This window comes from Podarcis raffonei, chromosome 1 (assembly GCF_027172205.1).
Source record: "Podarcis raffonei isolate rPodRaf1 chromosome 1, rPodRaf1.pri, whole genome shotgun sequence".
NCBI lineage: Eukaryota > Metazoa > Chordata > Lepidosauria > Squamata > Lacertidae > Podarcis > Podarcis raffonei.
In genome coordinates this window covers 70,327,081-70,354,679 of record NC_070602.1, presented here as the reverse complement: position 1 = coordinate 70,354,679, position 27,599 = coordinate 70,327,081, and the positions used below count along the sequence as shown (strand labels likewise).

General features: G+C 41.6%; 1 protein-coding gene across 1 annotated transcript in view; it reads right to left on the bottom strand.

Moving 5' to 3' along the window:
* Positions 1 to 20,966, bottom strand: part of INSC (INSC spindle orientation adaptor protein) — a 124,689-nt gene extending 103,723 nt beyond the window's left edge. The window contains exon 1 of the mRNA XM_053392287.1: positions 20,775 to 20,966. The gene's annotated coding sequence lies outside the window, so the exon portion shown is untranslated. The remainder of the gene's footprint in view (positions 1 to 20,774) is intronic.
* Positions 20,967 to 27,599: the final 6,633 nt, after the last annotated feature.

The window sequence follows — 27,599 nt, the reverse complement described above, 5'->3', positions numbered from 1 at the left end:
GACATGGGATAAAGCCAAGCTACTCATCATTGACCAACTCATCACAGGCTGCTGGAGTTTTGAATGGGCAGTAAGTCCTAGGAGAAGCTGGAATGTGTAGCTCCACCTACATTCCAAAGGGGGAATAGTATGGAATGGCATGTTAGAGATATTGAATGGAATCTTTGATATGGAGCTTGTGTAGAAATAAATTCTCTCCATCCCAAGAATGTTTTACTGCAGAACAGTCTTAAATACTACTTCCAAAAAGATAAATGCTACAAAATAGTAAAGTAACATTTCAAGCAAGCAAATGCAATGGGGTCCAGTCCTTTATGTAGTTCAGTAAACGTTCCCCTCTCTGGTCCCAAGATCCTAGGCTTGTTTATCACTGCAGAACTTGTATGCAACTGCTGCTGCTAGCCAGCTAACTCCAAAACACACACAGGCTTCTCAAGTTTCAGCTTCCTGCTGTGAGAGCTCTGCAGCTCCTGTTTCCAGAGATGAGTCATCAGGTAGCTTATCTCAGTGTAATGGGAAAATACCAGCCTTCTCTGACGCTTTTGCCAGAGTGGAACCTTTTTGCCTAAGGTAAATTTCTCATTACAATATTTTGAATACAGTACATTCAAACACAACATTTTATGTACATATAGCTTTAACAATGTAAACCACTGCCACACAGATCACAGAAACACCACCGAAATTTTCCTAGCCCCACAAATCTTTGCGAAATCACACTGTCAACATCCTCTCTTAACTGAGTAAAACGGGAAGCCTTTTAAATGGCACCCCTGCTCTGAATGTTGGCCTCTTTGTTTTTTTAACTCAGCCAGAACTAATGACACATTTCACATTAGGCTTCAGTGGCTTTAGGACAGTAGACAAAAACAAACAATTAGCAATGAATAATTTACTTGGAGCTTATCTTTGTTTGTGTATTCCTTCCTTTCAGGTGTTGAGTACCATGGCTCTCAGTTGAGGTTTGAAGAGTGGCTTAGATTGGGGCACTCATTTATATATGGCTATTGGTGGCACTGTGGTCTCTAAACCACAGAGCCTAGGGCAGGGGTAGGCAACCTAAGGCCCGGGGGCCGGATGCGGCCCAATCGCCTTCTCAATCCGGCCCACAGACTGTCTGGGAATCAGCGTGTTTTTACATAAGTAGAATGTGTCCTTTTATTTAAAATGCATCTCTGGGTTATTTGTGGGGCCTGCCTGATGTTTTTTACATGAGTAGAATGCGTGCTTTTATTTAAAATGCATCTCTGGGTTATTTGTGGGGCATAGGAATTCGTTCTTTTTTTTTTTCCAAAATACAGCCTGGCCCACCACATGGTCTGAGGGATGGTGGACTGGCCCACAGCTGAAAAAGGTTGCTGACCCCTGGACTAGGGCTTGCCGATCAGAAGGTCGGCGGTTCGAATTCCCATGACAGGGTGAGCTCCCATTGCTCGGTTCTTGCTCCTGCCAAACTAGTAGTTCGAAAGCACATCTAAGTGCAAGTAAATAAATAGGTACCACTCCTACGGGAAGGTAAACGGTGTTTCCGTGCGCTGCTCTGGTTCACCAGAAGCAGCTTAGTCATGCTGGCCACATGACCTGGAAGCTGTACACTGGCTTCCTCGGCCAGTAAAGCGAGATGAGCGCCACAACCCCAGAGTCTGCCACAACTGGACCTAATGGTCAGGGGTCCCTTTACCTTTACCTTTATTGGTAAGCAAAGGCTCAGTTCTGAAGGCACAGGCCAGGATATACTGTCACCTTGACCAAGCACTTCCACATCTGCACCAGAGCATTATGTTTGAAGTCATTTTTGGAACCACTGGTTCCTTATCTCACTGCAGCTGCTCATTGAAAATTATTGAATCCTTCAAGAACATAGGAAGCTGCATGCAAAAGTATGCTGGCATGCCTCCATCATCTGTGCTGTGATTTTATTTTGGGTCTCTGTGTATTTCACCATCCATTCTGGTTTTAAAAAAACCAAGCAAATCTCACATCATAGTTGGATATTTACTCTGAGAGCTGAACTAACTTGGGCACTCAGAAATAACTCCAAAACTCACATTTATACCTGCTAAAATATCTCCTTTTTCTCAGTCTGACAGCTTACAATAGGATATGGTTAATACTAGTTCTCAACACAATGGGAGGCTGGGAGAGCAAGGTATTGAGAGTGAGCAGCCAAATTGCAAAGGATGGATGTTGGGAATATGATAGCACTTCTAAGTGTGTGTCTGCATGTGCAAATGAGCACACACAAAACCACCAATAATAGACCTATTGGTATATCATGAACACTAAAACATTATTGGGGGTGGGGGGATAAGAACTATTGTAGCATCCACTATGATGGAGAACATGCTGCCATTGTTGAAGCATTGGATCCCAGCCTAAAAGCAATTTAAAAGCTTGGTTATGCCCAACAGGATGTTTGTCCTTTGTTCTTTGAAAGGCACACACGCCATATAACAAACAACTTTCAAAACGTCCCTCTGTTTCAAAACCAACCAGCTGTGCAGCTTAAATTGGAGGGTTGTGGGGTTTACTGTTTGGAAAAAAACATACACCTAATATAATACTTTTGTGGTTCTTTAAATCCAAGACATAATAAGTTTCCAGTTAACTAAAAACTTTTTCAACGCAAGCACGTATTTATGTAACTTGTTCGTGGGAAATGAGATGCTTTATCTTCCCAACAGGACAAACTATTGAGAAGATAGTCCTACTGAGAAGATACAGCACATTATCTAACACATAGAGGCAGGATCATTAGCTTCTGAAAGTCAACATCTCTCCACCCATTTGACATGCATCAAATGAGTATTTGGTCCCTTATTATGTAATGGCCAAGTTATCATAAATGTGCAAGCATAAGTAGAATCTGTATGACTTACTATATCAGTAACACAAGGTTAATTAAGAGACGCACATGCAGGCAGTAAAAATTGAATCTAATCTAAAAATAGCTGAGCTATTGACATGAAATCACTTTAAATCATCCATTTAAAAAGAGCCTGCTGTGCAAATGCAAAACATGCTTGTATCAGAAAACAGCCAGAAATGCCCCAGATCAAGGCCCAGACTGAACACATAGTTCAAGGAAGAAACCAGATGGATGAATCCAAGCAATTATTCTGCTTATTGAAAGTGCACATGGGATCAGCCAGGGTCAGTCAGGATCAAAAGCTGGAATATTAAGTTAGAGCAAAGGAACTCAGGGGTCAAGGATCAAAGATCTAGCACTGAGCAGCTGAGAACACTATACCCAGATGGCATACATGAATTTGCAATACAGCATACTCAATCTGTTTAGTCCAATGCAACAATGCAACAGAACTATCAAAACTACCGTATTTTTCACTCTACAAGACACACCCGACCATAAGACGCACCTAATTTTAGAGGAGGAGAACAAGAAAAAAAAAATCTCTCCCTCTCTGTGCAGCGCCCCTTCAGTGAAGCGGGAGGAGAAACGGAGCCCCTTCCATTTCTCCTCCCGCTTCGCTGAAGGGGCACTGCGCAGAGAGGGAAAGCTACGCAGCACCTCTCCAGCGAAGCGAAGCCAGGAGAGCAAGAGGGATCAGTGCGCACCGATCCCCCTTGTTCTCCTGGCTTCAGCAAAAGCTGCGCAGCCTGCATTCGCTCCATAAGACGCACACACATTTCCCCTTACTTTTTAGGAGGGGAAAAGTGCGTCTTATAGAGCAAAGAATACGGTGAAGAAAAAAATAATTCAACAAAGGCAATGGATACTGCCCCTAACATTGGACTCAAATAATGCAATAGCCATAAAGGCCATTGAAAGTAGTTCTCTTTATATGGACCTATGCCACTCAGATGTTTGATGCAACAAGTGGATTCCAAGGGTCTCTAAGATGATTTGGAGAAAGATCCTACAGACCTGCGGATTTTGAGGAGCACTGGGGAACAAGACCTCCAGCAAAGGATTGAAGACTTAGAGTGGAACAAAGTTTGGGGTTGTTAATGGGTTAATGTTGCTCTCCATGCATGGACAGGAAATGATGTTAAAAACTATATTGTTGGCATTCTGCTCTAGTGAAATTGTCTTGCACCTAAAAGAGCCTGTCTCTGGTTCTGCCAGCATTGCAGAGCATGCCACAAAGCATTTTAGCACTTTTGATGGAAATGTCCTTGTGTGGTAAGCTCCTGGTAGGAAGTATTCTCAGAAATTAACACTATGTAACTAAACAAGCTGTTTTGCCTAATCCCACCCTGACTTTGCTAAATATCTGAAATGAACCCAACAGAAATCTTAAAAAGTAAGGAGTTCCTTAGTGTCCTGTGGAAGGCACCAAGACTTGTAATCATGCATTTTGGAAAAAATCTTTGAAGGGGCAATGATACAGACATGGCACAATAAACTCTGATTTTTTGCCATTTCTGAAAACACAACACATGAGGTTCAGCTAGCTAGCAGGCAAACCAAATAAGACCCATTCTATGGTGAATGTATAGGTTTTACTATGTATGTAAACCACAAAGACACAGGAAGAACAGCCCTGACAAAATATTTGAAACTTGTGAAACACTTGAAAGTCCCCTCCTCCCCTTTTCTCCCACTTGTGCATCTTTCGTACTAAAGAAACCACTTAAATGAAGCAATTGTTTTAAATGTACAGTGTACTATTGTTCTGTCATTGTAATTTGAGTTATGTTGAGATTTATAGGCATGTCTACCATCCTCTGTTTTTTAAAAAATAAAATAAAATTTAGCTCCATATATTTGATTACACAAGCTCTAACCTCATTCGCCCATGTTGTAAACGCTGGTTTCAAAACACCAATATAAATGTAACCTGATCCAAGACTCAAAAATCTATTTTATCAATGCTTTTTAAGCCGTCTATATTTACAAGAAATTCATTGCAAAATTTAAGCTGGAATCTTACTGCTAAAGTTAATGTATAGTCTCTAAAGGTAAAGGGACCCCTGACCATTAGGTCCAGTCGTGACCGACTCTGGGGTTGCAGCGCTCATCTCGCTTTATTGGCCGAGGGAGCCGGCGTACAGCTTCCGGGTCATGTGGCCAGCATGACTAAGCCACTTCTGGCGAACCAGAGCAGCGCATGGAAACTCCGTTTACCTTCCTGCCGGAGCGGTACCTATTTATCTACTTGCACTTTGACGTGCTTTTGAACTGCTAGGTTGGCAGGAGCAGGGACCAAGCAACGGGAGCTCACCCCGTCGTGGGGATTTGAACCGCCTACCTTCTGATCGGCAAGTCCTAGGCTCTGTGGTTTAACCCACAGCGCCACCCGTGTCTGTGTAGTCTCTACTTTGGCCTCTCTTTTTTTGTGGTATTCTGAAAGATTTTTAGGCCAAAGTATAGTCTCTACTTTGGCCTAAAAATCTTTCAGAATACCACAAAAAAACTTTGCCTCCAGTTACTGAGAATGGAAGAGAGTTGTTGTCTGTCAAACTTATTCTTGGCTTTAAGGCATATAGCCATGAGTGTTTGAGAATCTGGAACTAGCAATAATGTTATTACCAACAGAATGGCTGAAAGACAAATACTATGTCAGCTGTTGTGAGCCTGCATAAGGTTAAGCAAACTGATGACTCGGAGGGATTGAGAATGACAAGTTATTAGCAAAGCTGTACTTTATAATCAAGAGTGGAAGAGAAAATTACTTCTAAGCACACATCATACACATAGCAGTTTGGTGGGGAGGGCTTGTTGCTAAACCATATTTAACAAAAGAGGCAACATGGCTTCAAAATCAGCCTTCCCCCTCCTCCTAATTAAATGGACCAAGCCTACATCAAAGCTCAGGAAATCTTCTTATGCCCTTCCTTGCACAACTGCCTAGTAGAGTTGGCCAGCTGTATCTTAACTAACCAGTTTCTCCTGCCACAACTTCCCTCCCCAGAGATCACAGCACTAATACACCCACAGCCTGAACCCAAGCGACCAAGAAAATGAGAGATTTCAAGAATCAGTGAGATTGGCAAACACACACTTCAGACCCCAGGAACCAAATTAAGGCATTTTATTAAGAATAGAAAGATGAAGGCAAATGGGCAGAGCAGGTTAAGAATAAAAAGAGCTTTCTAGGCCAAGTCTATCAGCTCTTAAGCTATTTACTTACAACAAAGCATTTAAAAATAAAGCTGCAAGGATGGTCAGTTGTCGGTTTTCTGCTGGTCAGAAAAGGATGAAAGGAACCTGAGGGTGGGTGGGACAGGTAAAAAGGCTGCATACAGCAGCTCATTTTTAAGGGCTCCCTCTCCCACATTGATTTCAATGACACCAAGCTCCTTTGGGCCAATCGAAGTCCAGAACTTGTTTGGCAGGTAAAGGAGATTGACACCTTTTGGGGAGTGGGCTGATGCTAGATGCTTTGTGGAAAACATCACTGGGAGTTTTCCAGATTGCACCTTTCCTGTGGTTTGTGGCTTCAGGCACTGACTGAGTACATGTCAGTCTCATTCAACGAAAATGGAGGGCAAGTAAACATTCTTTTTTATTTATAAGCCTTACAGTGCACGTTGAAATACACATCCACACATAACATGACCAGAAAAAAATCAACGTCCATTTTTCTGTCAACTCTTATTAAATCTACTTGGCTTGAAATCCCCATGTTTCACAGAGTCATCATCTTCCCCAGGTAGCTTCTCACAAAGATTGATGTGACTTTTGTACATTCCTTTCTAAATCTCTCAGCAAAAGGCACAGGGATTTGCAAACCCCTGGACATTTTATATGACATCTATGTTTTGTTCCAGATCTCCCACATCTAAATCCATCTGTAAATATCCCAAGTTCTCCGCCGTACAGAAACCGCTAGAAAAATAGCATGTCAAAAGCCAAAGGATGGCAAAACACCTTACTTTGTATGCTAAGCACCATATGCAGATTTCTTGCCGTTTAAGAAATTAAAGAGCAAAGTCGTGACCTAATGAAAAGGAAGGGATTATTCTTCAAATGCTTTCAGGTGTCAGCATTTTTGCAATTTTATGCTTTGCAAGTTCCCTGAAGTCACGCTGTGAGTGGAGAGGGCAGTCGTGAAACAGAACACGACACAATCATGCATCTTGTCAATATTGTGCAAAAGAAGAGTTACCACAAATAAGCCCAAATTCTGTATGCGTGTGTGCTGTTAAATTGGAGCAAGGGAAACGGAGATGTTTCTCTCTAAAAATGAGACTCCAATATTCTGGCAAACTCAAATTGTCTTCAAAAGAAATAAATTCAAAGTTGACTTGAAGACTAAGGGTACTTCCACACAGCAGTTTACTGTGGACTCAGTGCAGCACATGCTTGGAAGGTTTGTGCCATATCCACATAATGGGATTAACACGTCTCTCTGCTGTGAGAGGACTGCTGAAGTTGTATTGTGTTGAGGCAGGAGCCATAGGCGTCAACAACCATCTCTGTTGTTTTAGGTGCTTGGACACAGTGGCGGAACAAGCCGGTCGGGTGCTTGGAGCGGTGTGTGTGCCCTGCGCCCAGGGGTGGGGCCAGCTGGGGCAGGACGCTCCGCGGGGCCTCCAAGGAGTCTGCCTGCCTCCTCTCACTCAGCCACTTACAGCTGAGGGGGAGGCAGTGGGCAGACTGTCTGAGGCAGTGCAGAGCCTGCGGGCACTCAAGCCACCACGTCACTCCCAGGAGAGGCACGTGGCTTGGGCGCGCTGCAGGCCCCACAGTGAGTGCTGCCCAGCATTTTGTCACCCCCCTCTGTGGTGATGCCTGGGGCAGACCACCCCCACCACCCTACCTCTGCCCCTGCTTTGGCGAATCCCACCCTTAGCCCAGAAACAACTGTATTTCACATGTGCTTTCATGGGAGATCTTTTAAAATCAAAACCTAAACTAGAGTAGACTAAACTGGTAGCAGATCCAGATTTCTTTGTTCTTTGTAATTCAGAACTGAAACATAGCTGCCCTTTGAAATTCTCACTCCTCCAAATTTTGCAATGCTGTCGTCCAGCCGAGTGATGTACAGCAAAATGCATATACTGAATTGTGAATAAAAATTTATAAAGTAGTGAAAATAGCAATCAAAATGAATAATGTATGGGGAAATTGCTTTACAAAGATATGTATATTAAGAGATTTACATACAAAAATGCGGAATTTCCATTACTGTTGGTTTTTTAACAAATAAAATTGCAAACAGCTGTGGAAATGTGGAGAACTGAGAGTAATATTGGAAAAATGAGTGACTGAAATTGACCTGCTTTTCCACCGGAAGGTGTTTGGAACTTGACAGACAAAACCCGGGGGCTGCAGGTGCAATCCCAGATTCCTCCCTCACACGACTGGCATCACGGAAGCATAACACATGAACAAGGCTAATGAGAAACTGAGTTCTACTTAGAAAATCTCTACTTACGGGAATGGAGAGAGGAAAAGAGAAAAAAAAATGTACCAATTACCCAGGTGGATGTATATCTAGTGAGGAAGAGCACAGACAAAGCCCCCTTCAGCACTTGCCTTTTAACAGAATTTTCATCTAGGCTACAGATCTCACAGTTCCTCATTTGCATTGTTGAGAACATGAGGTGGTTTTTTTTAATTTTTTATTTTAGAGCCCTGAACTTTAATATTTTCCCAAAAAAAATCGTATTAGGTTTGAACAGAAGAGCAGGATATCTTATTCTCACTTATTTCAATGCCTCTTTAGTCCCAGATAATTGAAGAGTGGATCTGAGGTCGAAAATAGTTTTGTGGCGTTTAAAACTAGAAAGCGTTGTGTGCTCATAGAACCCCTTTCATCTATGTGATTACATAAACGGATGCTCAAATCCACAATGATGCAGAACAATTTATTTATATAGCTTCAATTGCTTCATCCCCCTGCCACTGCCACTGCCGCCGCCACGAATATAGATTAAAGAAATCCAGTGTTTCTATTTTCAAATGCAATTGGCTGGAGTCTACCTTTGCTAAATAGGACATCAATGCATGGGCTAATATTTACATTATTTTAACTCTGTAGGCTGTTACTTTGCCACACAGTTTATGAACCTGGCTTTTAACAAGAGATTTGTGGAGAAAGGAAAATAATCCAGAGGCATCTGATTGGCCACTGTGAGAACAGGATGCTGGACTTGATGGGCCAATCAGATGCCTCTGGATTATTTTCCTTTCTCCACAAATTCTAGGACATTTTCACATGCCAAGCTTGCACTCTACAACTCCCATCATATTGTCATACCAATCACTTCCTCCACATAATGGATACCTGGCTCTTTAGTTAGAGTTAAACATCTTACAAACCTAGAAATCAATTCTATGTTTCATTTTGCTAGAACAAGTATGATACTTAAACTTTGAATGCTAGAATCGGCAAAATATATAAACTTTGAATTTATTTCACCAGTGTTTCTATTATATTTAATGTTTCCGAATATCTTGAAAGAAATTGTTTTGATGCTACAGTTATCAATGCAAAAGAGATCTATTGCATAGTGTATTAGGAAATGAATAAACTATCTTGCAGAGACTCGCATGAGTATTATGAATTGAGCCACTTTTTCATTTGATGTGTTCCAGAATCCATCAGAACTAGCATTCTGCTGACTCCTTTTGCCTGAAGTTAATCATCATAAGAAGAATTGCATCTAGATACAGTTAATGGCCAAATTAACATAATATAATCGAATCAAATTTACTAAAGCGTTCCAAAGATATGTTGACTTCCCAAGCAGCCAAGGTAAGATTGGATTCTTCTAGTTAAAAACGAAATTTAACCTTAATCCAGTACAGATTTAACCAAAGGGCTTAATTGTTGAAGAAAGGGTACAGAAAATTAATCCATAATTTTATATTGCATTCCTTATTTTTTCTCCAGATCAACAGTATCTACTTTTTTTGTATCCAGGATGGTCAACATGCATCCCATGGGCTCTTTTCAAGAGCAGCCACAGCTCAATGGTAGAGCAAACAATTTGTATGCAGAAGGTGGACCATTGGTCCAACTCAATACAAGGCAGCTTTCCATTTCCTAGTTGCAAAGAATCAGCTGACTCTGTTCATAGATATAATGAAGTCCCATTGATGTGCAAGACTATATTCATACTATCTCTACCATATCTCTCTAATCTAGCCTATTTGCATGGTTTGGTAGCTTATTGACAAATTCAGAAGGTTGTGCTTTATTATATTCCCATTAAATCCTTAATCAAATTTTCACAAATTTTATTTTAAATCCCGTACCAAATCAGAGAGGGTGGGTGGAAGACTACACCCCCACACCCACACCCACACACACACACACACTTCGTGTTTTAAATCATATGCAATTGTTTCTCAGAAGCACCTATGTCTCTGATTATTAAGGTATAAGGAAAGTATTGACAAGAAATGGTCTTGGTACATCCTGCCTTTTTGGCTATTTGTTTTAGAATATATCACTTTGCCCCTCCTGTGCTGAAACTGACACCCTGTTTATACCATGAAAGAGCTTCCTCTTATACTTTATAATCATGAAAAAGAACATTTAACTAAGTGAAACCAGTGAAATGTAGTCAGATGTATGAAGCACATTAAAAAATAAGAAATAAACAGAAACCCAAACAGAAACCACTAATGTCTGCCGGCACTGTTGCCAGTTAAAAACAATGCATTCAATAGCAGTATTGAGCCCCAAACTAACAAAGAGAAGAACCGAGACCTAAATGAACAAACAGTCTGGAGTTACATGTTCTTGCATTGTTCATAACAGGCTATTTTCCCCCCAGGACTTGAATTCACAGCAAGCTTCTTATGTGCTGCAGTCAAGGTCTTATAGCTCTAAGAATTTCACAGCCTGCAACAGGCATTTCAAGTGGACCATGCAGTGTTCATCTGATCACATTTCAGTGCAAACAGCTAAATAAAGAATGAGAAGTCTTATATAAGTCAGTGTTCACTGAAGACACTTACGTCCATAGCTTTGAATCCATTTTATCTGCTCTCAGTCGCATCAAAGCAAAAAATACTTTTCTATTGTCCTCATTCTTCTGGGGGGGGGGGGACATTTTCTATTTGCCAATTTAAGAGATGAAACATTTATTTTCCAGTTGGTGTAAAGTAACAGCAAGCTTATTAGACCCGATACTGATCCTCCCTGGAGGGTTCCAGTGAGCCAGTCACAAAAGGTGCAGGTCAGAGAAACGAAGGAATTAAAAGACGGCAGGCAGGAAAGAGAGAGAAAGTGGTTAAACCAAGCCACACATGCTCATCCTTTTGTTTGATGGGCTTCTAAAGGGAAACTATCAGTGGTTCTTATTGATTCCTTTCCCAGTTTTTAGCTGTTTTGTACAAATTTATTATGTGCTCATCTGAAGGCACACATTGCAAACCACATAAGCTTTTGCAAGTTTACATCTTGTGGTTTTGCCCCTCCATAAATTTTGAAAGTGGTTTATAAAAAGATATAAGGGGTATGTGTTGTTATCTTTTGTTGAAACGGGGGTTAAACATCTTTTTTGCCAGTTTTCTTTCATTCTTTCCTATTCACACAATTTGGAGACCTTCACAGACTGCTTGGGTTTTCATCATCCTGAATACTATTATATCCCCTGCAAACTTGGGCACCCCACTCCTGATTCCAATTCATTTATGAACAGATCTTTGGGAGACCTCACTGCTTATCACCTAGCAAATATGCCATGACGGGAATATATATAAAATTTAGGCTACAATGCTTTATCCATGACAGTAAGCTTCATATCTAAGTAGACATGTAAGAACATAAGGCTACAAGGAGAGCATGCTGGATCTAGCCCAGCATCCTCTTCCCACAGTGACCAACCAGATGCCTGTAAGCTGGGCATGAACCCAACAGCACTCTGCCTGCCTACAAGACCCAGAAACTGGGATTCAGAGGTATGATGCCTCTGACAATGGAGATGGAAAATAGCCATTGTGAATTTGTCAAATCCTTTTTTAAAGTCAACCCAAGTTGGTGGCTCTCACTGTCTCCTGTGGGAGCGAGCTTTAAAGGTAAAGGTAAAGGGACCCCTGACCATTAGGTCCTGTCGTGACCAACTCTGGGGTTGCAGCGCTCATCTTGCTTTATTGGCCAAGGGAGCCGGCGTACAGCTTCCAGGTCATGTAGCCAGCATGACTAAGCCGCTTCTGGTGAACCAGAGCAGCACACGGAAACGCCATTTACCTTCCCACCGGAGCGGTACCTATTTATCTACTTGCACTTTGACATGCTTTCGAACTGCTAGGTTGGCAGGAGCTGGGACCGAGCAACGGGAGCTCACCCCGTTGCAGGGATTCGAACCACCGACCTTCTGATCGGCAAGTCCTAGGCTCTGTTGTTTAACCCACAGTGCCACCCACATCCCTATGGGAGCGAGCTTTAGATTTTATTAAATTATTTTGCTACTAACATCCTTTCAGTGGTCAAGCCCAGGATACGGTACATGTTGTTCCCAGGTGGTCACTCATTGAGGCCCTAACTAGATTGTACTATTACAGTAGAACTTCCTCCCAGGTAAGCATGGCTGGGAACGGCTCACCTTTCTATCCTCTGGCACGGCAGATCAATAATCCGCTTGCTTTCCGGTCTGTCGCAGTGTGTCTGTGCCACAGTAATTTGAGGGGAGAAGTGAAAGGGTCAACCAGAAGGGAAGGGTCAGGTCAGAAAAGACAGCCGATGAAGGATGCTTGCTTCTTGTGGAATCTAGAGCAAAGGTCACTCAAAGCAGGCAAGCTGTAATTCACAAGCAAGTAGCTTGCTGCTGACACCAAATTGTTCAGGGTCATTAGAACAAAAAAGGAACTGTAAAAGGATCACTCCAAACTAGGGGAATGGGCTGTGAAATGGCAAAGGCAATTCAGGGCTGATCCACACTTCCTTTCGCCCTGCCACTTTCCCCTGGGAAAACCCAACGGTTTAGCACTGAATTGGAACAAACAGCAACTGCATTTTCGGCAGATTGCCATTTGTTCTGATTTAGCGCCAAAGAGCAGATTTTCCAGGAGAAAGCAGCAGGACAAAGGCAAAACCACTCAGACCCATGCCTAGAAAGTGTGGGGCAGCATGCTCTTCTGTTGTTTAGGGAATTTAAGTGTTGCATTATGTCTACCCACAGTGTACACACCACTTACCATTCTTTATTGCTGTAGATTATCTTACATAATACTATACATTTTGAGTAAAAAATTGCCTTTAAAAGTAAGTCATTCCAAAAAATAAAATGCTTCATAGTTTTTTCACTTCATTCCACAGGTTCTTGATTTTTCTCTTAATATTTTTTTTGTTCCTTGGGGAGAAATGGAGAGAACTTTCCCCACAAACCTTCCCAAGTTCCACCTCCCTAGGCCTTCATATGTCTTCTTACCTTCAGTTCACATCAATATTCATATCTGACCTGAGGCTTCTATGTGGTGGAGAACTGGCACTCTCCAATCCAATGTACCAATATACCCTAGAAGTGAAAACATATGACCAGGGCAGAGCCAGCCCAAGACATTTTGACATCTGAGGTGAACTACAAAATGGTGCCTCCCTCCCTGCCAGAGAAGAAGGGGTGAATGAAGATCTACATTGGGGGGGGGGTGTAAATATCTACATTGGGATCGGCCGCCCCTGAGATTTCTGCCGCGTGAGGTGGTGACCTCACTTTGCCTCATAGGTGGGCCAGCCATGACTGGCGACCTTCAGACAAGTGTCTGATAATGTGGAGGCCTCAGACTTCCGGGTTAGCGCCAGCGGCTAATGGCGGATTCCCTCCGAGCTCCGGAGGGAATCGGCTCCACAGGATCAGGGTCTTACCGCTGCGGCGACGCGGGGACCCCTAAAAATCACAGGCGGTGAAGCCTGTGAACCTGGTGACTCTGCGGGCACCATTTGCACACACCCCGACCTGCGAAGGAGCCTTTTTAAAGGCTTCGGAACGGGGGACGGGGTGAGCGGCGTGGTGCTGAGAGTCGACTGCTTCTCCTGCGGAGTGAAGCCGCATTGCCATGGCCGGAGAGCGCTGACTTCTTCTTGTGATTTGGACTTCAAAATAACAACCCGTGAGTAGTACAGAAATTGGATTTTTAAAGAATTTTTTTTGTGTGAATTAGGCACGATCGGGGAAGGCACAAACAGGAAGTCCGCCTCCCCGTCTTGTAAACAACCTAAAGCAAGGACCTGCTAACTAAGGTCGAGAGAATTTTTTCTTTTATTATTGGGCAAAAGACATTAATTTCACGATTTGGCACTAGAAGAAACCTTACTGGAGGATAAGAGCTAATTTTGGGAGCTGAAGTGCCAACCCCCCCGGACCCGGGAGTGATCTGCGAGAGAGCCTGTTGAAGGTATTGAAGAGTTTGACAGCTGTCAAATTAGCTGTCAAGACGGAAAAAGAGAACTTTGTTTCTGCTGCTTCTGCTGGCTTTATTTGTTATACTATATACTATACTTTGTTGAAAACAAGGAAGAACTGATACAAACTAATTTGATTTTTGGATTTGAACTGGAAAGAATACCAAGTAACCAAAATCCCTCTAGAGGGGGTTTTGGGACATTACAAGAATGGCTGAAAGAGGGAAAATTCAAGATAAATTGGACAGAGTCTTTGTTCTCTTGGGAAAGCTACAAGGCCAAATTGATGTTTTGGCTACAAATGTTGCAACTCTGGACTTAACAGTAAACAAATCCATTGAATTTGATAAGGAATTGACTCAGGAAGCCCATGCAGCTGGACAAGAAGAGAAACTTGAGAGTTTTGAGAGTGTGAAGAAAGAGATATATGTTGTTCCTGAGGAAAAGGAAGGAGAAGCTGTAACTTTGCAGATGATAAAGGAGAGCCAGAGGCCTGACATGATGGCTACAAAGGAAAATAAGAACTTGATGGTGAAAATTTGGTCTGAATTGGAGACTGAAGAATGGAGAGATCTCCTTATGTGGAGATCTGAAGACCCAAGGATTACAAATTTGATTAAGGTGGAAGTTGGAGCTTTGGAGACATTTGGATTTGAAAGGAGTAAGAAACAAGATTCAGGCTCCACTTTTAAGTATGGAGGTTTGGCTGGAAGAAACATGGACCCTATTGGACTAGAGCTTCTTCGAGATTTGGTGCTTAATACCAAGGACTATCAAAAAAACTGGCAGAGAGGAATTGAGAGAGAATTAAGAGCCTCGGATGTGAGGTCTCCAGGCTGATAGTAGATTGACTGATGGACGCTTGTTGGGGATTGGAACCGGGAAAGGGGGGGTGGAGTTTGGGAATCCAAAGGGTGTATAATTATAATCTGTTTTGCTTTTACTTTGTTTTGTTATTTGTATGAGAATTGAGGAAATCGTGGAAGGGAGTTTAGGCCGACTTTAGAAAAAGGTTTTAAGAATAAGCACTGATGTATAATCATTGATGTTTATAAGGCAAAATTGGTTTTTCAAAATGAACTAAATATAAAATATAAAAAGGTTAAAAATTAGGGACAAGAACTTGTTGAACCAACAATTTGAATTGGAATACAAGAGGGGGAGGTGTGGGGAAGTCAGGGAAATATGTTATTGAAAATAAGGATTGTGAATTCTATGTGTTTTTAAACTTTTTTGTTTCTTCTTTTTTGATTTTTTAATGTATTACAATGGAAAATTTTAATAAATATCTTTTTTAAAAAAAAAAAGATAATGTGGAGGCCTGTTCATGTGATATCTCTCTGAAAGAGAGGGAAGGAATTGCTAATGGGTCCTTTGTGGAACTAGCTATTCTGTGAAGACTAGCTCATACGTCATTATATCAAGGCCCGGGAACCTGTGGCCCTTCAGATGTTGCTGGACCCCAACTGCCATCAGCCCTGACCACTAGCACTGCTGGAAGTTAAAGTTCCCCATCCCTGCATTGCATCACCACTGTTCCATTACCACACAAATTCCCTAAGTATCATACGAACAAGAGCTCTGTAAAGACATGGTATTCACTTAGGGCAGACAGCAAGTCAAGCTCTCAATGACTTTTCTCATTTATGTATCACTCTTTGTTTCTTTCCATAATTATAAGGAATGGAGGAACAGTTTTCCTCAACAGAGGACAGGCTATATCAATCAATGCCCATGGCTTGTTATTGTACAGGTTGCCATATGTAGCCATGGAAACATACAATGGAATGTTTTCAGCTGAAATCTCAATTTCACTTTTGTTACCAACAACAAAACTCTCCACACAATTCAACACCAAAGACTCCATTAGGATTTTTTTGTTTACTGCCATATTTAGATTTTATACCACGATTCATTTCTATTCTTTTGCAACCTATTCTCTAGGCACTCCAAAACAATACAGTGATTATTTCTCATTTAAATTTGAGCTGTCTAGTAACAAATTAAATTATGCACTCATGATAGATGCACACTAAAGTCATGATGGTTTCTAGGTCATGACAAGTGTACGAGGCTTGGAGTTGTTAATTTCAGCATCTGGATTTTATACTGAAGTAGATGTGTTAGTACCACTCACTCTTCACTCTGAATAATAGAAAGGTGTTGAATGGAGTTCATTGCCTGCTAAATGTGCATAGGATTCTTGCACAATGCAGAGACAGAATGCATCAGTCCTGGGAATGAAAAGGTTTAAAGCAGCTGGCCCTCCAGGTGTTGCTGTCCTACAACTCCCATTGTTCTGGTCACTGGGCATGTTGACTGGGGCTGATGGGAGCTGAAGTCCACCGGTATCTGGAAAGAGGACTACACGTTCCCATCCCTAGTTTAAAACACTAAAGCCCTCATGAAGTCTTTGGTGGACTCCATATAGCCTTGCACCTTTCTGCTTTGGAAGAGAGGTCTTCAGCAAACCATCTTGTTTATGTCAGTGTCAGGGGAGCTTTACTTGAAACGTCAGCTTGGGGAACTGGTAAAAGACCTTGGGTAGAATCCAGTGCTGTGCTAATAGGGGGCGCAGGTGGGTGGGTGGGTGGGTGGGTGGTGGCCTGCAGTCGAAGGCAAAACCAGGTGAGTAGAAGACAGCAAAGGAGGTGTGTGTATACAAGTCAGGTTGGATAAGACTTGTTTTCTTGAAGAGGAGGAGCGCTTATAGGATTAAGGGCCAATGCCAAGGGAGTCCCAGTGATACACTGCATTCCCATGCCTAGATATGCATGCACAATAAGCATGGGCAAATCTGTTGGTTGTGGTTTGTCTCTGCTTCTCATTTTCCCAATCAATTATTTTTCTCCACATTTCCACATCAGCTGGCAATTATTATTATTTTTTTATTATTATTATTTTAAGCAAGTCCTCATGAAAAGTCATGAGCATTTCAGTGCAAATTTCTCCTGCTATTTATAGTCTCCTGCAATTTTGCACTTTTTTGCAGTGCAATTCTGTCTAATATCACACATGGAGTTATGGTAGATCACGGAGGAGAAGGCTAGCAGTGACTATGAGCCATGATGGCTATGCTCTGCCTCCACAATTACAGGCAGTAATGCTTTGAATACCAGTTGCAGAAAACTACAGAGGTGTGTGCTCTTGTGCTTGGATCCTGCTTGTGGGTTTTCCAGAGTCATCTGGTTGGCCACTGTGAGGACAGCATGCTGGATTAGATGGGACATCAGCCTGATTCAGCAGGCTCTTCTTATGTTCTTACATATTTGTATGCTCTTTTTGCTAATATACATTTTATCCATGTTTCTAGATTCAGGTAGGTAGCCGTGTTGGTCTGACGCAGTCAAAATATATTAAAATTTTAAAATTTTAAAAATTGTTGGTCTCTAAGGTGCTGGACATTTTTTAATTTTTCTATATATTTCGATTTTATCCATGTGTATACATTTTTGTACACATTGCCTAGCTGGAGAAATGTTCTGCAGAATTTGTGCAAATTGCGAAGGGTCTGTCTTATAATTCACACATAGGTTTGAGAAGTGTGGATTATGTAGTTTCTTGTTAAAACACAAACAAGACTGAACTCTCCTCCCCACCTTCACACACACATTCCTAATTCACATAGGTAAAAAAGGTAAGGTAGGTAAAGGATCCCTAGAAGGTTCAGTCAAAGGCGACTATGAGGTGCGGCACTCATTTCACTGAGAGACACATTTACAACTTATTCATACTGAGAAGTTATGCTATGTATACCGGTAAATTATCTGAACAGCTCTAAAGAAATTGTAATAAGGAAGAGATAGAGGTTTTCGAAAGTATGGTAGTGCTTACTGATGGTCCCTAGGCAAACCAAGTAAAGTCACTGTCCCAGATCACATGCAACACTCAGTCAAACCATTACAGTGGTACCTCAGGTTAAGTACTTAATTCGTTCCGGAGGTCTGTACTTAACCTGAAACTGTTCTTAACCTGAAGCACCACTTTAGCTAATGGGGCCTCCTGCTGCTGCCGCACCGCCGGAGCCCGATTTCTGTTCTCATCCTGAAGCAAAGTTCTTAACCTGAAGCACTATTTCTGGGTTAGCGGAGTCTTTAACCTGAAGCGTATGTAACCTGAAGCGTATGTAACCTGAGGTACCACTGTACTTAACATGAATTCCCAGACATGCAGCTTCCCAGCGAGAAGATTGTGGCTGTTTTGCACCTTCTCCAATCCTACTGCTGCCACATTGCTGTGAGATAAAGCCATGGTTTGGCATTACATTTGAGCCTGGAGCAAGATAAACCATGAGTTCATACATAAACCATGACTTGGATCACAGCCACGTGAAGTTGTAGTAGGAGCAGAGATGGTCAAAGCAGCCACGATCTCTCCAGTGACCCGAGCATTTGTTTGCTTGCCCTAGTGTTATATCCAAACTTGGTCTAGCTAACTTTTTATCTGCTAAGAATTCCTCAAAGGAATGGTTGTTATATATGGCCCACATGTAGATTCAAAGGGCTCCTCATGCCACTCTTGGCATCTGGTTTGCTGCTAAACTTGGCTAAGGAATAAAGAACTGGAAAGATATAGCAGCGCTGTAGAAATTACAAAGAGAGCTCCACAAAAATTTATAGATGTGGGTGTTTTGTGTTATTTGTAATAACTTTTCTACACAACCATGTCTCATTTTCACACATAGCCATTCAACCATCTTTAACACACGCACAAACTGCTCATCCCTCCCAGTCACAAACTACTGGAGCCTATTGCGCGATAGGTGCTCCTCATGCATGTACACTTTTTTGCATCGACACCATGTTGTCAGCATCTAAATGCCAGCCCACTTCTCCCCCACTGCCCCATTTTAATTCAGATTTACCCATTCCACAGAAAATCCAATAAGCAAAAAACACCCCACCTGTTACAAATGACCCATTTGCAATACCTGAATGACCCATCAATAGTAGTAAGGATTATTAGGCCTATTAATAGCAGTAAGACTTAGTATTAAAGTATTAACTGTACAAAAAAACAACCTGACACACACACACTCTTCACAAATATACACACCCCATACACACACGGCTTGTTACTTCTTTAAGACCACAGAGAAAGGGGAGGGCCCTCTGAAAACTACCAGGGATGAGAGGGAAACATGTTTGGGAGCCAGACATTTTGCCACATGAGAAGAACGGCATTCTTCTATCCAAGCAACCAAACTGGAACTTGGCTTTTTCTTCAGTACTAGCAACAACACAGTGTCCTCTGAGGACAATAGGATAACTTTAGGAGTGCAGAGCAGGCTATGTGGCAGACGTACATCTTTTCCTCAACATCTCAATTACTGCCCGCTCCCCTGGCAAGTTTCTGGTGGTAGATACAGCTGCTTCACTCTGTCCTTTTCCTCTGCTCCCTTTAGGCCAGCTGTGGGGAACCTGTGAGTTTCCAGGGGTTGCTGGACTACAACTCTCATCACTCCTGATCCTTGGTCATGCCGGCTGGAGCTGCTGGAAGTTGAAGTCCAATAACATCTGGAGAGTCACAGGTAACTCATCCCAGCTCTGGGCCATAGTCACCATTCCACAATTGCAACACTGCGAAGTGGAGACACAATCTTGATTCCTATTAATGTGTATAGGACTGAACTCATTACCCTTTTTCTCTTTCACACGAATAATCAGTACTACTCTTCTGATTCATTCAAGGAATCCCCTGGCTTGTTTAAATCATAAAACACCAGCAGCTTCTGGAATATGGCATATATACAACTTCAAAAATCTTTCCTCCTCAACAACGGAATGTGGTTGTTTTCTTTCCAGTAACATTACACCGAAATAAATGAAGAAGCAACCATATATGCAAACATCAATACTGTATAGATAAATCGCCTACAAAAGTTTTAAGAAACCTCATGGCCATATATACAAGATAGACAGGACATAATGCTCAACAGCATTCAGAAAAGATTGTCAGAGTTAACTCAACCTATTCAGTAAAATGAAGCAAATTTACCCGAAGGATTGATATCCTGGTGGGTATTAATGCAGTCTCACAGGCACATTAGAAGACTGTGAATGTTGATGCATCACTGTAATATTCTTTTGTTTTCATTTTTCATTCTATAACTCACCAGTGAATATCATATATTTTTTTGCTTTGTTATCTTCATTTACCAACTAGTTTTGTAATTCTTCTTATGCATACAATTTCTGGCTAAAACGCAGGCAGTTGCAGAAAATAAACGGAATCGCTGTAAAGTAGAAGACTCCAGGGAATGCACATTCAAAACTTTTTCATAACTATTTTCCATGCTTCTTTCTGCTGCTTGCTTGCATATAAAGCAGAGTTATCACTGAAATGGTCTAAAGAACAATTGAGAGGTCTGTTTTTATGACAACTGTTAGAGAGTGAACAATTTTAGTGCCAAGATCACTAGTGGTATTTGATATTCTATCCAGCTGCATATAAAATAATAACTTTAAGGAACTAGTCACTCCACTCAAAACCAAAGAAGTAAATACTCACTCGTTCATATGACAATGTGCTCCAAGAATATGGGGAAGCCAAGAAGAAAATCTGACGAATGATGATAAGTCACAAAAAGTTAGACAAAAGGAACAGTCAACATCAGAGGCTAACCAGTATAAATCCTCTCTTCCTCCCCTTCCTTGTATACTCTTAAAAACTAAATGCAGTGCATTGAAGAAGGGAAACCCACTTTTCAGCAAAGACTACAGCCTTCTGTCAGTCAAACACTGCATAGTTTCAACTAGGCATCTATCCAAAAAGACATGGAATTATTCTATTTTTGTCTCCCATTGCAGTAGAAACATTTTTGCAGATTTGTGGCAAGGGCTTGAAGTTTTATGGTGGTCAGCTGGAGGAGGAGAAGCATAATTAAAGGCCCTGGTGAGGTTAAACTAGCCCAGAGAAAAGGAGCTGAGCACATTCAAAGAGCAAGATAAACATAGATGCTTTTTTTTTTTCAGGGGCCTGTAATGGAGGAAGCATCACACACAAATAAAAATGCCAGGTGCACTATACAGGAAAAATCTGTAAATGCGGTTTAATCACAAAAATGTTTAAAAACTGTCAAGATTCTTTTTTCCCCCTGAAATGAATTTTTGGACTTTTTATATTTAAAAAAAAGACATAGCACAAATATATTTACCATCTGGAGAATGTCACAGGTGTTTCCTTCAAAAGCAAATCTTATTTTGCTCAATCGCTTATGATAACTAAAGCACATCTTTTGGCACTACAGCCCTATACCCACCTGCTAAGGAGTTTCACTGAACACAATGGGACTTATTTCTGAGTAGATATGTATAGGATTGCACTTTCAATAGTCTTCTCCAAATGTATTGTTATGTGAACAAGCAGCATGCTGTCACATCCTGCTGAAAAGTTCCCACTTCACAGGTCGGAGCTAAACAATACAAACTGAGAGTGTTTGCAGATGATCTAGTATTAACCTTACAAGAGCCAGACACTAGTACAAAAAGAGTTTTGGAGTTAATACAAGTTTTTGGTCGAGTAGCAGGTTTTAAGCTGAATAAACAAAAAACGAAGGTATTGGAAAAAAATCTAACAGTTGCGGAAAGAGAGAGGTTTCAGAGTGAAACCGGATTAATGGTAGCAAATAAAGTGAAATACCTGGGGATTAATTTAACACCTAAGAATGTGAACCTATTTAAAGACAATTATGAGAAATGTTGGACTGAAATTAAGAAAGATTTAGAAATATGGTCAAATTTGAGACTTTCCTTGTTAGGCCGAATTGCTGTTATTAAGATGAATGTTTTGCCAAGAATGTTGTTTTTGTTTCAAACATTGCAGATTGTGGACAAAGTGGATTGTTTCAAGAGGTGGCAGAAAGATATATCTAGATTTGTCTGGCAGGGCAAAAAGCCCAGAATAAAATTTAAGATATTAACTGATGCAAAAGAAAGAGGGGGGTTTGCCCTGCCAGACTTAAAACTGTATTATGAATCAGCGGCTTTTTGCTGGCTGAAAGACTGGCTACTTCTTGAGAACACAGACATTTTGGACTTGGAAGGGTTCAATAATAGGTTTGGTTGGCATGCATATATATGGTATGACAAGGTAAAGACTCATAAAGGTTTCAAGAGTCATATTGTTAGGAAGGCACTATACAATGTCTGGATTCGGTATAAAGACTTGTTGGAAAATAAAACCCCCAGGTGGTTGTCACCAATGGAAGCAAAGGAAGTGAAAAAACTTAATATGGAATCTAAATGGCCAAAGTATTGGGAAATTATAGAACAAGAGGGGGGAAAGGTGAAACTACAGAGTTACGAGAAATTGAAGTCCAAAGTAAGAGACTGGCTTCACTATTACCAGATAAATGAAGTATTCAAACAGGACAGGAAAATCGGCTTCCAGGTGGAAAGATCAAAATTAGAAACAGAATTGTTAGAACCCAATACTAAGAATTTGTCAAGAATGTACAACTTGCTGTTGAAATGGAATACACAGGATGAAACAGTTAAGTCAGCTATGATTAAATGGGCACAAGATATTGGTCATGACATTATGTTTGCTGACTGGGAACAGTTATGGACCACCGGTATAAAGTTCACGGCATGTAATGCCTTAAGAGAGAATATTATGAAAATGATTTATAGGTGGTACATGACCCCAGTCAAGCTTGCAAAAATCTATCATTTGCCCAATAACAAATGTTGGAAATGTAATGAAACTGAAGGTACTTTCTATCACCTTTGGTGGACGTGCCCAAGGATTAAGGTCTTCTGGGAAATGATCTATAATGAAATTAAGAAGGTGCTTAAGTGTACCTTTCATAAGAAACCAGAGGCTTTTCTCCTGGGCATGGTAGGCCAATTGGTGTCAAAGAAAGATAGGACGTTTTTTATGTATGCTACAACAGCAGCAAGAGTTTTAGTAGCAAAGTATTGGAAGACACAAGAACTACCCACGCTGGAAGAGTGGCAGACGAAGGTGATTGACTATATGGGACTGGCGGAGATGACGGGCAGAATCCGTGACCAAGGGAAAGAGACAGTGGAAGAAGACTGGAAGAAATTTAAATTTTATCTTAAGAACTGTTGTAAAATTATTGAGTGTTAAAATGTCATGGGTAAGGTAAAGCAGATTTGCAGCGATAAATGATTGGATAAGAGAAAAAAGGTTAAAGAAAGGGAATTATAAGTAATCTAGATCAGGGGTTGCTGAAAAAGTTTAAAACAGGGATGCAGAAAAGGGAGGCATGGGGAAGTCGATGAAATTGGGTATAAGGAAAAAAAGGTTATGAAATTATACATGTTTATATGTTTGTTTGTCTTTTGTATTGTTATTTGTAATGTCTTATAATATATGTTGGAAAATCAATAAAAATTTTATAAAAAAAGAAAAGAAAAGTTCCCACTTCACTCTTCCCTTGCTTCTGCTCTTGACTACTGCTCATGGTTTGCTGGGAGAGCATGTCTGCATGTCACACGCAGTCAGCCTCCAGGTGCTTTCTTCCTCAGCATAGCAGCAGCAGGCTTGGCAGAGGAGTTAATTCCTAGAACTATCGAGTCGGAAAGGGACCTGAGGATCATCTAGTCCAACCCCCTGCAGTGCCGGAATATGCAGCTGTCCCATATGGGGATCAAACCTGCAACCTTGGCATTCTCAGCACCACGCTCCAACCAACTGAGCCATCCAACTGGGAGCTTTTGAAAGCAGTGTATAGATGTTGCTGGACTCCAATTCCCATCAGACCCAACCGGCATGACCAATGGTCAGTGATGGCAGGAGTTGAAGTCCAACAACATCGGCAAGACCACAGGTTCCCCATCCCTTCCTTAAAGCATGGAAGCAGGCCCTTAGGCACTTAGAAGGCGAGAAACCAGGTCACGAGCAAAGGAGGGTAACCTATCATCTAAGTTTCTCTGTTTTTCCAGGAACGGTTCCCATTTTAATAAATAATAATAATAATAATAATAATAATAATAATAATAATTTATTTATTCTGCAGCCACTCTGGGGGGCTTCCAACAGAATATTAAAATACAATAGTCTATTAAACATTAAAAGCTTCCCTAAACAGGGCTGCCTTCTGTTCCCTATCCTTCCCCCCCCAAAAAAAACCCCTTTCTACAGTGGTACCTCAGGTTAAGTACTTAATTCGTTCTGGAGGTCCATTCTTAACCTGAAACTGTTCTTAACCTGAAGCACCACTTTAGCTAATGGGGCCTCCCGCTGCTGCCACGCCGCCAGAGCACGATTTCTGTTCTCATCCTGAAGCAAAGTTGTTAACCTGAAGCACTATTTCTGGGTTAGCGGAGTCTGTAACCTGAAGCGTATGTAACCTGAAGCATATGTAACCCGAGGTACCACTGTATTTGGTCTTTTAAACTAGTCTCTTTTATTCTCGTTCCTCTCTGGAGTCTACTTGGTCTGCTTGGTTGCTTTTCTGCTAGGGGACGTTGCTTGCATTTTTACTCCTTAGTGCTATTCTACCTCCCTGCTGGAATAGGCCAATGGCCCATCGAGTCCAGCCCCCTGTTCTCACAGGAGCCTACCAGATAACTATGGGAAGCCTGCAAGCAAGACCTGAGTGCAACAGCATTCTCCATACTTGTGAGTATCAGCAACTAGTATTCAGAGGCTGACTACCTCTGACAGTGTAGACAAAATATAGCCATTGTGGCTAGTCTTGAAAAAAGGTAAAGGTAAAGGACCCCTGACAGTTAAGTCCAGTCGCAAACAACTCTGGGGTTACGGCACTCATCTCGCTTTACTGGCCGAGGGAGCCGACGTTTGTCCACACAGTTTTTCCGGGTCATGTGGCCAGCATGACTAAGCTGCTTCTGGCGAAACCAGAGCAGTGCACGGAAACACTGTTTACCTTCCCGTCAGAGCAGTACCTATTTATCTACTTGCACTTTGACATGCTTTTGAACTCCTAGGTTGGCAAGAGAAGGAACCAAGCAATAGGAGCTCACCCCATCGTGGGGATTCGAACTGCCGACCTTTCTATTGGCAAGCCCAAGGCTCAGTGGTTTTACACCACAGCGCCACCCACGTCCCTGGCTCGCCTTATTGCCCATTAATTTGTACAAGCCATCCAATTTATTCCAGTCTCTTCGTGGACAAAATCAGGCCAGTTCTAAGTTCAGCCTAAGTGAGCAGGGAAATGTTTAAGTATCTCCAAAAACAAATGTACATACCATATTTACTTCATATTCAGTAAATACTTGGGTTATGCCACCAGGCAACCCAAAGCAAGTCATATGCTGCCACTACTTCCACTGTTCCTTCATTCTCCTCCGATATATATAGTTTAGCCCCCATTAATATCCTCTCATTGCACACCATTTGAGAAGTCTGAAAAGGCAGCCTTGGGATATGATCACAATTTGCACTGCCTGTATCTCACTAGACTAGCGGCACTGAAGAGAACATTGTCCGTTGAAAAGAATTGTCAGCGAAAGAGATCATATCTTTTTCAGACAGCAGAGTTTTCCCTCCCCAATACTTTCCCCCCTCTTTATTTCTCAGCTCAGATCTTTGCATATCTTTCTTGATGCCCAAGAAAACAGCATAATGGGAAACCCACACAGGAAATATCCCAAAAATATGCATGCGAGGAAGCCACGAGAAACTGAGATGCACACTCAACTCTCTGCGCTGGAAAGGTGTGCCTCTGTTTCTTTATCTGGAACAAGATTTCTTTTCAATTGGATTCAAAACTACGTTTGTTTTTTGCTGCTTTTGAAAGAAGTAAATGATCCCACATGTGGAAATTCTATGCTTCCAACATGAAATGCAGACGGGGCACACCCAATGTTGTTTTTTCCCCCTAAAAGCAAGAAAAACCTACGCTTAAGAAAAGTGAACGGTATATATAATTAAGCAAGCCAATACGAATGCATCAAACAGCATTTTCTTTTCTTAGCTTAGTAATTGTCCCTTAAAAACTAAACTATCTCTCTACAGGATGTTAGTCTGGTAAATTACAGGTTTTGGCTGAAGTCTCTCTATTTCTCAGAGAACAGAAGGATTCGTTGCAAGATCCCAGCAAAGACAGAGTAGACTACACAGCTGACCCTGCTGCTTAAAGTTTCATCTTTTGAAAAACTCTATATACTTACAGTTTCTCACTTTCTTAGATTTCTGAAGAACAAACAGCTCAGTTATGTTTTCTCTAAACTAACCTGAGGGAATAAATCACCACTGCAATCCCTTTTGTAACCGCTTGGATCTATTCTTTGTCTCCTCCCCTCACCTGGCTTTTCTACAAACTTCTGCTCTTTCCTGGATGGGAGCATTTACTAGAAGTTGATTTAAAGAAACAGTCCCCCTAGGCAGAAAGCACAGGACTTCTTCTTCTATCCACCTCCCATGCTCAGATTCATTAAAAGAGAATTGGGAGAAAGGCCTTAAGGATCAAGGCAAACAAGAAGAGTGAGTGAGTGAGTGAGTGAGTGAGTGAGGAGTACATGGAAGAAGAACAGGTGTCCTGACTTGAATTAAACTGATTCCAAAGAAGTCTTTTCTAGAAGCTGGAAACAGTGACTGGACCTGCCCAAGAAAGAAAGAAAGGAAGAAAGAAAGAAAGAAAGAAAGAAAGAAAGAAAGAAAGAAAGAAAGAAAGATCTATGCAGCAACAAGTTGATTCTTGATCTCTTTTTCACAGAACTATTCCCTGAAGGGATCTTGCAGACAGAATAGGAAATTTCACAAGGAGGAGAGCCTACATAGTGGCCTACTTTGCTGCCTCCATTGCATCTGTTAAGTTGTGGGTGAACATATCAGACAACTCAGCGATTTCTCCAAAGCAGCTCTTTATTTGTAAGCTGGAACAGAACTGAACTGAGGAGCTCAGTCAGCCTGCTTATATAGAGCTCCAGAACAACGTAACTGTAGCAACTTTCTAAAACTATCCAATCACTGAAAGTCACTTTCCATCCTTCATTTGCATACAAACTATCCAATCACTGAACGTCACTTTCGATCCTTCATTTGCATAACTATCTACAGTATCCCCCTGCTGGCCCAGGGTGAGAATTTCAGTACATAACAGCATCCTTATTGTGCCATCCAGCAGAACTTTTCTGGGCAACGCAGGGTCTTTTTCCGTCTGGCCGGAAGGAGGGGCAGAACCTATAGTATCTCACTGTGACTCCACTGTTACAGCTGTTGAATCTCAAGGAGTGTCCAGAACACTGTCTAGTCTTGTTATGTTGGATGAGTTTCCGTTGGTAAGGCTTGAGGACCTAGGTGTTCCCTAACAACCTCTTTTCCTATCCTGGGCTGCAGCTCCTTCACTGCATCATTCATTCTATTATCATCAGGTTAAGCACTGTTTCCCTTTTGGGA